The 11,995-nt window shown below is 43.2% G+C and overlaps 2 pseudogenes; both read left to right on the plus strand.

The window, feature by feature from the left end:
* Positions 1-240: 240 nt before the first annotated feature.
* LOC112070481 (protocadherin beta-14-like) lies at positions 241-4,774 on the plus strand (annotated as a pseudogene).
* Positions 4,589-8,834, plus strand: LOC139024312 (protocadherin gamma-A6-like; annotated as a pseudogene).
* Positions 8,835-11,995: the final 3,161 nt, after the last annotated feature.

Here is an 11,995-nt window from a genome sequence, read left to right on the forward strand (position 1 = left end):
CGCATGCAGAGCGCACAGTCCGGGTTACAGAGAACACTAAGCACCGAGACACCGCACTGAGATCTTTTGTTCTGGAGATACGGATTATTGGTAGACATTTTGTTATTTTCTCTGTTTACATCTGAAGGAAATATACTATTCTCATAACGGATTAATATGGTGCTTGTTGCTTTCATGTTGAAGGGAAAATGTCTGACAGAACAATGACACGGCAAGTACTGTTGTTTATCTCGTCCTCTCTCTCAGTTCAGTGCACGGGCAGGTAGTTACTCCATTCCCGAGGAAATGGCGAAAGGCTCTTTAGTCGGTAACATAGCGCAGGATTTAGGTTTAGATATCAATAGACTGAAATCAGGGAAAGCTCGTATTTATACTGGAGACAGCGCAGAGTACATCGAGCTGAATAAAGAACGGGGAGTTCTCCTCATCAAAGACAGAATAGACCGTGAAGCTCTCTGCGGACAGACGACGCCTTGCGCCACTACATTTTCAGATTATTCTGGAGAACCCGATGGAATTTTACACCATAACTGTTGAGATAACGGATGTTAACGATAATAATCCATCATTCGAAAAGAGTGACGTACAATTTAAAATAGCGAGATCTGCAGTCAGCGGAGCAAAATTTATATTAGACGGAGCAATGGATCAGGACGTCGGTATCAATGGCCTACAAAGATATACGTTGAAACCAACCGATAATTTTGCTCTTGAAATTGCATAATCAAGCCGATGGCAATAAAAACGTAGAGATGTTTTAAAGAAACCTCTAGATCGTGAAAAAGTGGAACAAATATCTCTTGATATTAACAGCAGTAGATGGAGGAGAGCCTCCGCTATCAGGAACAATGCAGATACTCATCACTGTACTAGACGCCAATGACAATCCACCCGTTTTTACGCAGCATATATATAAAGCTACCGTTACTGAGCACTCCCCAAAAGGAACACTTGTAACTTCAGTGAGCGCATCAGATGCCGATCATGGATCAAACAGCAAAGTAACCTATTCAGTTCGAAACACTTTAGATGATGTCAGAGAAATGTTTGACGTTAACGAGGACAACGGCGAGATTAGATTGATAGGAAATATTGATTACGAGAAGACACGACGTTTTCAGATCAGCCTGCGGGCAAGTGATGACGGAGGACTTACAGATTCATGCAAAGTGATAGTTGAAGTAGTTGACACCAATGATAATAAGCCTAATATTAACATTATGTCTAAATCAAACGTGATCTCCGAAGATGCTAAAGCTGGTACTGTCGTAACTATGATGAATATTCAAGACCCAGACTCTGGTGATAATGGCAGAGTGCAGTGCTCCATAAATGAAAACATTCCTTTTGCAATGAATCAACATCAAATAATTTCTTTACTGTAGTAACAGACAGTGACTTGGACCGAGAGAGAGCCCCTGAAATATAACATCGTGTGACGTGCTCTGATGAGGGAGTGCCTCGCTCTCCAGCAGCGTCACTCTCACCTTACAGATATCAGATGTGAATGACACGCGCCTGTTCTTTTGAGAGGAGCTCATATGAGGCCTACATTATAGAAAACAACACACCGGGCCTCTCTATATTCACAGTGAAAGCCCAGAGACGCTGACTGGACCAGAATGCCCGTGTTTCTTACATGACTGGAGGACTCCTCGGGTTAACGAGTGCCCGTCTCATCATATGTGGGTCCGTTAGTGCTGATAGTGGAGTCGTCCCATCAGTGCGCTCTTTTGACTACGAGCAGATCAAGGATTTCCAGTTCCGCGTAAAAGCGCAGGATGGAGGCTCTCCTCATCTCAGTAGCAATCGTGACTGTGAAAATAATGATCCAGGACCAGAATGACAACGCGCCTCAGGTTCTGTACCCAGTCCCAGACTAGCAGCTCTCTGGTGGCTGAAATGGTGCCTCGTTCAGCAGATGTGGGCTATCTTGTCACTAAAGTGGTGTGCTGTTGATGTGGACTCTGGACAGAATGCCTGGCTCTCGTATAAACTGCAGAAAGCGACACAGACAGGGCACTGTTTGAAGTGGGTTTACAGAAGGGAGAAATAAGAACTATACGCCAAGTCAATGATAAAGATGCTGTGAAACAAAGGCTCACTGTTTGTAGTGGAGGACAACGGGAAGCCCTCTCGTTCAGCTACAGTCAATGTTAACGTGGCGGTGGCGGACAGCTTCCCTGAATGCTCTCAGAGTTCACTGACTTTACGCGCACGACAAGGACTACAATGACAACCTGACTTTTTACTTAGTCTTGGGCTTTGGCTGTAGTCCTCATTTCTGTTCATCACATGTTTAGGGTTATTATATCAGTGAAAATATACAGATGGAGACAGTCACGCGTCCTCTATCATTCCAATCTCCGGTTATTCCGTATTATCCACCGCGTTACGCAGACACTTTGGGGACAGGAACTCTACAGCACGTGTACAATTACGAGGTGTGCAGGACGACTGACTCCAGAAGAGTGACTGTAAGTTTCGTCAGACCCTGTAGTCAGAACGTACTGATAATGGACCCAGTTCTACAGGACGATGCAAGCGGATGCAGAGTGAACAGAACATCCTGGATGAACCAGACTCCCCACTAGAGGTCTGTTTTATTTGAGTCATTATCCTTCCCTTTAATCTATTGTTGAACTGTGACATGTACATTTGTAACTATTTCTTGCGATTTTAGCTGTTTCTAAATCTTGTCTTTATACCTGCMAAGGTTCCATGGTCAGAAATGCTCTGAATTCCACTGATATTTGGCCATTTCAGCACCACGGTGGTGAACAGCGCTGCTCTCCAAAGCGGCTGTATTGCAATAGATCCTGTAACATAGTAAAGAGTGAATTATACAGGGATATTGCCTAACCTTTGTAAAGATGAGCAAACGTTTTCTGTACTAGAAATTGGATTCATAGGTATATACACGTTTTCTGTATCCTACAAAATCCACAGTAATACCATAGTGCTGGTTATAGTTGCAGAAAGTTGCTTTCTGTCCCGAGGATTAGTTTAGCGTAACGTGTATTTTGTTCGATATTTCTTGTCCACATACTACTGGCATCATGGTTTACATTTGTCCTACATACATGGGCTGAAATGTGTTAATATAGCCTACATTACTGGGTTGGGTGAAGCTTGATAGTGCTATGCTTTATTCCATGGAGATTCACACCTTCCCAAATATGTTGGAAGGTGTTTCTTTTTAAGTATATTTGTAGTTGAGTGGATTGAACTCAGAGGGACGCTGTTGGTCAGTGTGTTGCAGTTTTAGAGCAGATTTGCAGCAGTACCTCCCCCACCATCTCGGTATATTAGAGAGCGAAAGAGCCGCATGCAGAGCGCACAGTCCGGGTTACAGAGAACACTAAGCACGGAGACACCGTACTGAGATTCTTTTGTTCCAGAGTGGTGGAGTTTAGGGACATCTTTTTTTCTTCACTAAACAGTGAAAACTAATGGAATATCACGGCGTTCTTTACGGATTGTAACGTGTTTGTTGCTTGATATGGCAGAGAAAATGTCGGACAGAACAATGACACGGCAAGTACTGTTGTTTATCTCGGTCCTCTCCCTCAGTTCAGTGCACGGGCAGATTAGTTACTCCATTCCGGAGGAAATGGCGAAAGGCTCTTTAGTCGGTAACATAGCGCAGGATTTGGGTTTAGATATTAAAAGACTGAAATCAGGTAACGCTCGTATTTTTACTGGAGACAGCGCAGAYTACATCGAGCTGAATAAAGAAKGGGGAGTTCTCCTRATCAAAGKSAGAATAGACCGTGAAGCTCTCTGRGYAKWGACAACGCCTTGRGCWTTYCATTTTCAGATAATTCTAGAAAATCCCATGGAATTCTTTCGAGTAACTGTTGAGATTACAGATGTAAACGATAATGCTCCTAGTTTTAAGAAGACGGAGAAACGTTTTGAAATCAGTGAGTCTGCAGTGATTGGCGCTACATTTATGCTGGAGATAGCAATAGATCCCGACGTTGATCTTAACGGTCTCCAGAGCTACACTCTTATACCCATTGATCATTTTCATTTAAAACTAAAAAATCAACCCGATGGAAGTAAAAAGGTAGAGATGGTMTTGCAGCAGCCTTTAGATCGGGAGAAACAGGAGCAGCTGTCTTTAGTGTTAACAGCTACAGATGGAGGCGAACCGCAGCGATCTGGAACAGTACAGATACACGTTACAGTGTTAGATATAAACGACAATGCACCTGTTTTTACGCAGGAGATTTACAAAGCAACGGTTGTTGAGAATTCACCTAAAGGAGCCTTATTGGCCACTGTTAGCGCCTCGGATGCGGATAAAGGGTCTAATAGCATGGTTAGTTATTCTTTGTCCAGCAGCACTGATCTCTTTGAGTTAGACAGCAAAAGTGGTGAATTTAGACTCATCGGTCATATAGATTATGAAAAGGCAAAATATTATCAAATGTTTATCGAAGCAATGGACGAAGGAGGGCTTTCTGATTCCAGTAAAATAATCATAGATGTTATTGACGTCAATGACAACAGTCCCATTATTATTATAATGTCAAAGTCTAGTTCAATAGCGGAAGACTCTATCTCTAATACAGTTATAACCATGATCAGCGTTAACGACCCAGATTCTGATAGTAACGGACAGGTACACTGTGGGATAAATGAAAACATTCCATTCACCATTAAATCCATATCCAACGCCTTTTACAGTCTGGTAACAGACAGTGACTTGGACCGAGAGAGAGCCTCTGAGTATAACATCAGTGTGACGTGCTCTGATGAGGGAGTGCCCTCGCCTCTCAGCAAGCGTCACTCTCACCTTACAGATATCAAGATGTGAATGACAACGCGCCTGTCTTTGAGAGGAGCTCATATGAGGCCTACATTATAGAAAACAACACACCGGGGCCTCTCTATATTCACAGTGAAGCCAGAGACGCTGACTGGAACAGAATGCCCGTGTTTCTTACATACTGGAGGACTCCTCGGTTAACGGAGTGCCCGTCTCCTCATATGTGTCCTTAGTGCTGTAGTGGAGTCGTCCCATTCAGTGCGCTCTTTTTTGACTACGAGCAGATCAAGGATTTCCAGTTCCGGGTAAAAGCGCAGGATGGAGGCTCTCCTCCACTCAGTAGCAATGTGACGTGTGAAAATAATGATCCAGACAGAACGACAACCGCCTCAGGTTCTGTACCCAGTCCAGACTAGCAGCTCTCTGTGGTGGCTGAAATGGTGCTCCGTTCAGCAGATGTGGCTATCTTGTCACTAAAGTGGTGGCTGTTGATGTGGACTCTGGACAGAATGCCTGGCCTCTCGTATAAACTGCAGAAAGCGACAGAGCAGGGCACTGTTTGAAGTGGGTGTACAGAATGGAGAAATAAGAAACTATACGCCAAGTCAATGAAAGATGCTGTGAAACAAAGGCTCACTGTTTGTAGTGGAGGACAACGGGCAGCCCTCTCGTTCAGCTACAGTCAATGTTAACGTGGCGGTGGCGGACAGCTTCCCTGAAGTGATCTCGGAGTTCACTGACTTTACGCACGACAAGGAGTACAATGACAACCTGACTTTTACTTAGTCTTGGCTTTGGCTGTAGTCTCATTTCTGTTCATCACATGTTTAGTGGTTATTATATCAGTGAAAATATACAGATGGAGACAGTCCTCGCTCCTCTATCATTCCAATCTCCCGTTATTCCGTATTATCCACCGCGTTACGCAGACACTTTGGGGACAGGAACTCTACAGCACGTGTACAATTACGAGGTGTGCAGGACGACTGACTCCAGAAAGAGTGACTGCTAAGTTCGTCAGACCCTGTATCAGAACGTACTGATAATAGACCCCAGTTCTACAGGGACGATGCAGCGGATGCAGAGTGAACAGAACATCCTGGATGAACCAGACTCCCCACTAGAGGTCTGTTATATTTGAATCATTATCTCTTTTTCCCTAATATACGTTCGTGTGATTTAACTGTTTGAAATCCACATAAGTACCTGCAAGTTTTACTGTCAGACATGCTCTTCATTCCCCTGATATGTGACCATTTCAGCACCGATGGTCATGGACAGCGGAAGAGGCTGTATTTCAATGCACCAATGCACCCTCTTGTAGTTTCCTATATTAGCATAGTTTTCAATTCATCCACATCTTACTGTCATGTAGTTTACATGGTCATTAATACTTAGGCTATATGTGTTGATATAGAATGATAGTCTGCATTGATCCATGCAGATTCTAAGCAGCCCATATCTTGTAATATTTTTCGTATTCTGTAGTTCAGTGAATTTAACTCAGAGGGACGCTGTTGGTCAGTGTGTTGCAGTTTTAGAGCAGAATTTGCAGCAGTACCTCCCGATCATCTCGATATATTAGAGAGAGAAAGAGCCGCATGCAGAGCGCACAGTCCGGGTTACAGAGGACACTAAGCACCGAGACACCGCACTGAGATTCTTTTGTTCTGGGATACGGATTATTGGTAGAACATTTGTATTTTCTCGGTTTACAATCTGAAGGAAATATACTATTCTCATAACGGATTATATGGTGCTTGTTGCTCATGTGAAGGGAAAATGTCTGACAGAACAATGACACGGCAAGTACTGTTGTTTATCTCGGTCCCTCTCTCTCAGTTCAGTGCACGGGCAGGTCAGTTACTCCATTCCCGAGGAAATGGCGAAAGGCTCTTTAGTTGGTACACATAGCGCAGGATTTAGGTTTTAGATATCAAAAGACTGAAATCAGGTAAAGCTCGTATTTATACTGGAGACAGCGCAAATACTCGAGCTGAAAAAGAAAGGGGAGTTCCTTATAAAAGAGAGAATAGACCGTGAGCCTCTGCGGACAGACGACGCCTTGCGCGACTACTTTTCAGTTATTCGGAGAACCGATGAATTTATAGTATTACCGTTGAAATAACAGATATTAATGATAGATGCGCCCAGTTTCGAAAACAGAAAGAGAATTCAAAATCAAGTGAGTCTGCTGTGACAGGGGCTAAATTCTTAATTAGAGAGGGCAATGGATTCGGATGTTGGCGTTAACGGCCTAACAGAGCTTTCCTAGCAACCGACCTTTTTCCCTTAAAACTAAAAGATCAGCCAGATGGAGGGAAAATTGTTGAAATGGTTCTACAGAAGCTCTCGATCGAGAAAAGAGGAGGAAATGTCCCTTGTATTAACAGCTTACGGATGGGGGCGATTTCAGATGTCTGGGACTGCACGATCCATATCACTGTGCTGACGCCAACGACAATGCCCCTGTCTTTTACACAGCAATATACAAGGCTACCGATTTACTGGAGAATGTCCCTACAGGATCAGTTGTAGCTGCAGTATAGCGCCTTCTGACGCCTGATAAAGGCGACACATTCTAAGATAACATATTCAATTTCAAACCAATTGCTGAGTGTGCGAGACTTTTTGAATAAATGAATTCGACGACATTTGGAAAGTAAAAGCAAATGTTGATTATGAAAAGGCCCAGTACTTCGATACAATGTTCAAGGCCAAGTGAATGTACGGAGGGCTGAACTGATTCGTGTAAAATAATTCTGACGTCATTGATATAAATGACAACAAACCAGCTATTAATATTATGTCCAAAGACTCTAACGTCATAACAGAAGATTCTATAACCCGTACTGTAGTAACTATGATTAATGTACAAGACCCAAGACTCAAGGGAATGGTAAAGTCCAGTGTTCGATAAACGAACAATATTCCATTTACAATCAAATCAACGAAAATAATTCTTTTACTTTAGTAACAGACACGTGACTTGGACCGAGAGAGAGCCTCTGAGTATAACATCAGTGTGACGTGCTCTGATGAGGGAGTGCCTCGCTCTCCAGCAGCGTCACTCTCACCTTACAGATATCAGATGTGAATGACAAGCGCGCCTGTCTTTGAGAGGAGCTCATATTGAGGCCTACATTATAGAAAACAACACACCGGGCCTCTCTATTATTCACAGTGAAAGCCAGAGACGCTGACTGGAACCAGAATGCCCGTGTTTCTTACATACTGGAGGACTCCTCGCGTTAACGGAGTGCCCGTCTCATCATATGTGTCCGGTTACGTGCTGATAGTGGAGTCGTCCATTCAGTGCGCTCTTTGACCTACGAGCAGATCAAGGATTTCCAGTTCCGTGTAAAAGCGCAGGATGGAGGCTCTCCTCCCTCAGTAGCAATGTGACTGTGAAAATAATGATCCCGACCAGAATGACAACGCGCCTCAGGTTCTGTACCCCAGTCCAGACTAGAAGCTCTCTGGTGGCTGAAATGGTGCCTCGTTCAGCAGATGTGGGCTATCTTGTCACTAAAGTGGTGGCTGTTGATGTGGACTCCTGGACAGAATGCCTGGCTCTCGTATAACCTGCAGAAAGCGACAGACAGGGCGCTGTTTGAAGTGGGCTTACAGAATGGAGAAATAAGAACTATACGCCAAGTCAATGATAAAGATGCTGTGAAACAAAGGCTCACTGTTGTAGTGGAGGACAACGGGCAGCCCTCTCGTTCAGCTACGTCAATGTTAACGTGGCGTGGCGGACAGCTTCCCTGAAGTGCTCTCGGAGTTCACTGACTTTACGCACGACAAGGAGTACAATGACAACCTGACTTTTTACTTAGATCTTGGCTTTGGGCTGTGTCTCCTTCTCCTTATCGTATCATCAATAGTCATACTGTCAGTGAAATGCTACAGATGGAAACGCGAGCAAATGTTTTTAACAAATCCAATGGGAATCTCCCAGTTATTCGCCGTATTACCGCCTTTACGCAGACCGGGGAGCGCACAAGAACTCTGTGAGACAGGGTGTATAATTAACGATGTGTGGTGGAACGACTGACTCCAGAAAGAGTGATATGAAATACGTCAGACCTTACAGTCAGAGCATCATTAGTCTGGACGGAACACAGACACTCCCCCATGCGCAGAGGGACACGCTGATCAATGACGATTCAGACAGTCAGGTGAGCATGAAAAATCGTCTCTCATAACCTCAGAATAATTATGACGTCACCGTTTTTGGTGTCATGACCTTATACTGATACTACCTTATTCTTATTTTAACATTAACTATCGTTATTTTGCAAGTGTTGCCTATGTTTTCTTTTGTCCAACACTGAAAGGTTGGCTTCACTCTTGAATTTCTGAAAGGTGTTTCCTGTGGCCTTTACTTCTGACTGATTTGTGATTTCACACCATGCGTAATGGCCCAATTGTAACCATCAGCTATATACTTTAAGCCAAATAACCATCAGTTGATGTGTTGTGCTTTACAGCTCATTTATAAAGGAAATGATCATTGTCATCATACCTTGCGTATAGTGTGTTTTACTGCAAGATATTGGGGTTTGGATATGCTTAGGTTTTACGCATGGTTGGAGAGCACAAGCGTTTTCAATATTCTGTGTGTAGTTTACACGTATGAACTCAGAGGGCCGCTGTTGGTCAGTGTGTTGCAGTTTTAGAGCAGATTTGCAGCAGTACCTCCCCCATCATCTCGATATATTAGAGAGAGAAAGAGCCGCATACAGAGCGCACAGTCCGGGTTACAGAGAACACTAAGCACAGAGACACCGAGCTGAGATTCTTTTGTTCTGGATTTTGGGCACATCTTCTTTACATTTCTTGCACTGAAACAAATGGAATATTACAGATTTCTTAACGGATTATAACGTGAGGTGTTTTATATCCCAGAGAAAATGTCTGACAGAACAATGACACGGCAAGTACTGTTGTTTATCTCGGTRCTCTCTCTCAGTTCAGTGCACGGGCAGGTCAGTTACTCCATTCCCGAGGAAATGGCGAAAGGCTCTTTAGTCGGTAACATAGCGCAGGATTTAGGTTTAGATATCAAAAGACTGAAATCAGGTAAAGCTCGTATTTATACTGGAGACAGCGCAGAGTACATCGAGCTGAATAAAGAAAGGGGAGTTCTCCTCATCAAAGAGAGAATAGACCGTGAAGCGCTTTGTGAACAGACGACGCCTTGTGCACTGCATTTCCAAATTACTTTAGAAAACCCGATGGAATTATACCCGGTAACTGTAGAAATTACAGATATAAACGACAACGCTCCCACTTTTCAAAAGACTGAGCGACGATTGGAAATCAGCGAGTCAGCTGTGACTGGATCAAAATTTATGTTAGAGAAAGCAGTGGATCAAGACATTGATTTAAATGGCCTCCAAAGCTACTCTCTGAAACACGCTGATCATTTTGTTCTGAAATTGCATAGTCAGGCAGACGGGAGTAAAAAGGTTGAGATGGTTTTACAGAAACCTCTAGACCGAGAGAAGCAGGAGCATATGTCTCTGTTGTTAACTGCTTTGGATGGAGGTGAGCCTCTGCTGTCAGGGACAATGCAGATACACGTCACAGTGCTGGATGCAAACGACAATGCGCCCGTTTTTACCAAACCAGTGTATAAGGCAACAATAAGTGAGAATTCACAAAAAGGAACGTTTGTCACGACAGTTAGTGCGTCTGATGCAGATAAAGGCACGAATGGAGAAGTGTCTTACGTGATTGCAAATAGCATGAACCGTCTTTCAACGTTATTCCACATAAATGAAGATGGTAATTTGATATTAGATGGCCAAGTTGATTATGAAAAAGCCAGAAGTTATCAGATTGATATAGAAGCCATAGATAATGGTGGTCTCTCGGACTCAAGTAAAATAATCATTGATGTTAGTGACGTAAATGACAATAGTCCTCTAATCAATTTTATTTCCAAATCCGGTATAATACAAGAGGATTCCCGTCCTAACACAGTAATAGCTATGATGAGCGTAAACGACCCTGATTCTGAGAGTAATGGTAAAGTTAACTGTGGCATAAATGAGAACATCCCTTTCACCATTAAATCTACATCTAATGGATTCTATAGTCTAGTAACTGATAGTGGCTTGGACCGAGAGAGAGCCTCTGAYTATAACATCAGTGTGACGTGCTCTGATGAGGGNGGTTTAGATATCAAAAGACTGAAATCAGGTAAAGCTCGTATTTATACTGGAGACAGCGCAGAATACATCGAGCTGAATAAAGAAAGGGGAGTTCTCCTTATCAAAGAGAGAATAGACCGTGAAGCYCTCTGCGGACAGACGACGCCTTGCGCACTACATTTTCAGATTATTCTGGAGAACCCGATGGAATTTTATAGTATTACCGTTGAAATAACAGATATTAATGATAATGCGCCCAGTTTCGAAAAAAACGAAATGAAATTCAAAATCAGTGAGTCTGCTGTGACAGGGGCTAAATTCATATTAGAGAGGGCAATGGATTCGGATGTTGGCGTTAACGGCCTACAGAGCTATTCCCTTACGCAAACCGACCATTTTTCCCTAAAACTAAAAGATCAGCCAGATGGAGGGAAAATTGTTGAAATGGTTCTACAGAAGCCTCTCGATCGAGAAAAAGAGGAGGAAATGTCCCTTGTATTAACAGCTACGGATGGGGGCGATTCTCAGATGTCTGGGACTGCACAGATCCATATCACTGTGCTGGACGRCAACGACAATGCCCCTGTCTTTACACAGCCAATATACAAGGCTACCATTACTGAGAATGTCCCTAKAGGATCAGTTGTAGCTGCAGTAAGSGCCTTTGACGCTGATAAAGGCGCACATTCTAAGATAACATATTCAATTTCAAACACAATTGCTGATGTGCGYGACATTTTTGAAATAAATGAATTCGACGGACATTTGAAAGTAAAAGAAAATGTTGATTATGAAAAGGCCCGTCACTATCAGATACATGTTCAGGCCAGTGATGACGGAGGGCTGACTGATTCGTGTAAAATAATTCTGGACGTCATTGATATAAATGACAACAAACCAGCTATTAATATTATGTCKAAGACTAACGTCATAACAGAAGATTCTAWACCCGGTACTGTAGTAACTATGATTAATGTACAAGACCCAGACTCAGGTGAAAATGGTAAAGTCCAGTGTTCGATAAACGACAATATTCCATTTACAATCAAATCAACGA

This window comes from Salvelinus sp. IW2-2015, unplaced genomic scaffold (genome assembly GCF_002910315.2).
Source record: "Salvelinus sp. IW2-2015 unplaced genomic scaffold, ASM291031v2 Un_scaffold1337, whole genome shotgun sequence".
Taxonomy (NCBI): domain Eukaryota; kingdom Metazoa; phylum Chordata; class Actinopteri; order Salmoniformes; family Salmonidae; genus Salvelinus; species Salvelinus sp. IW2-2015.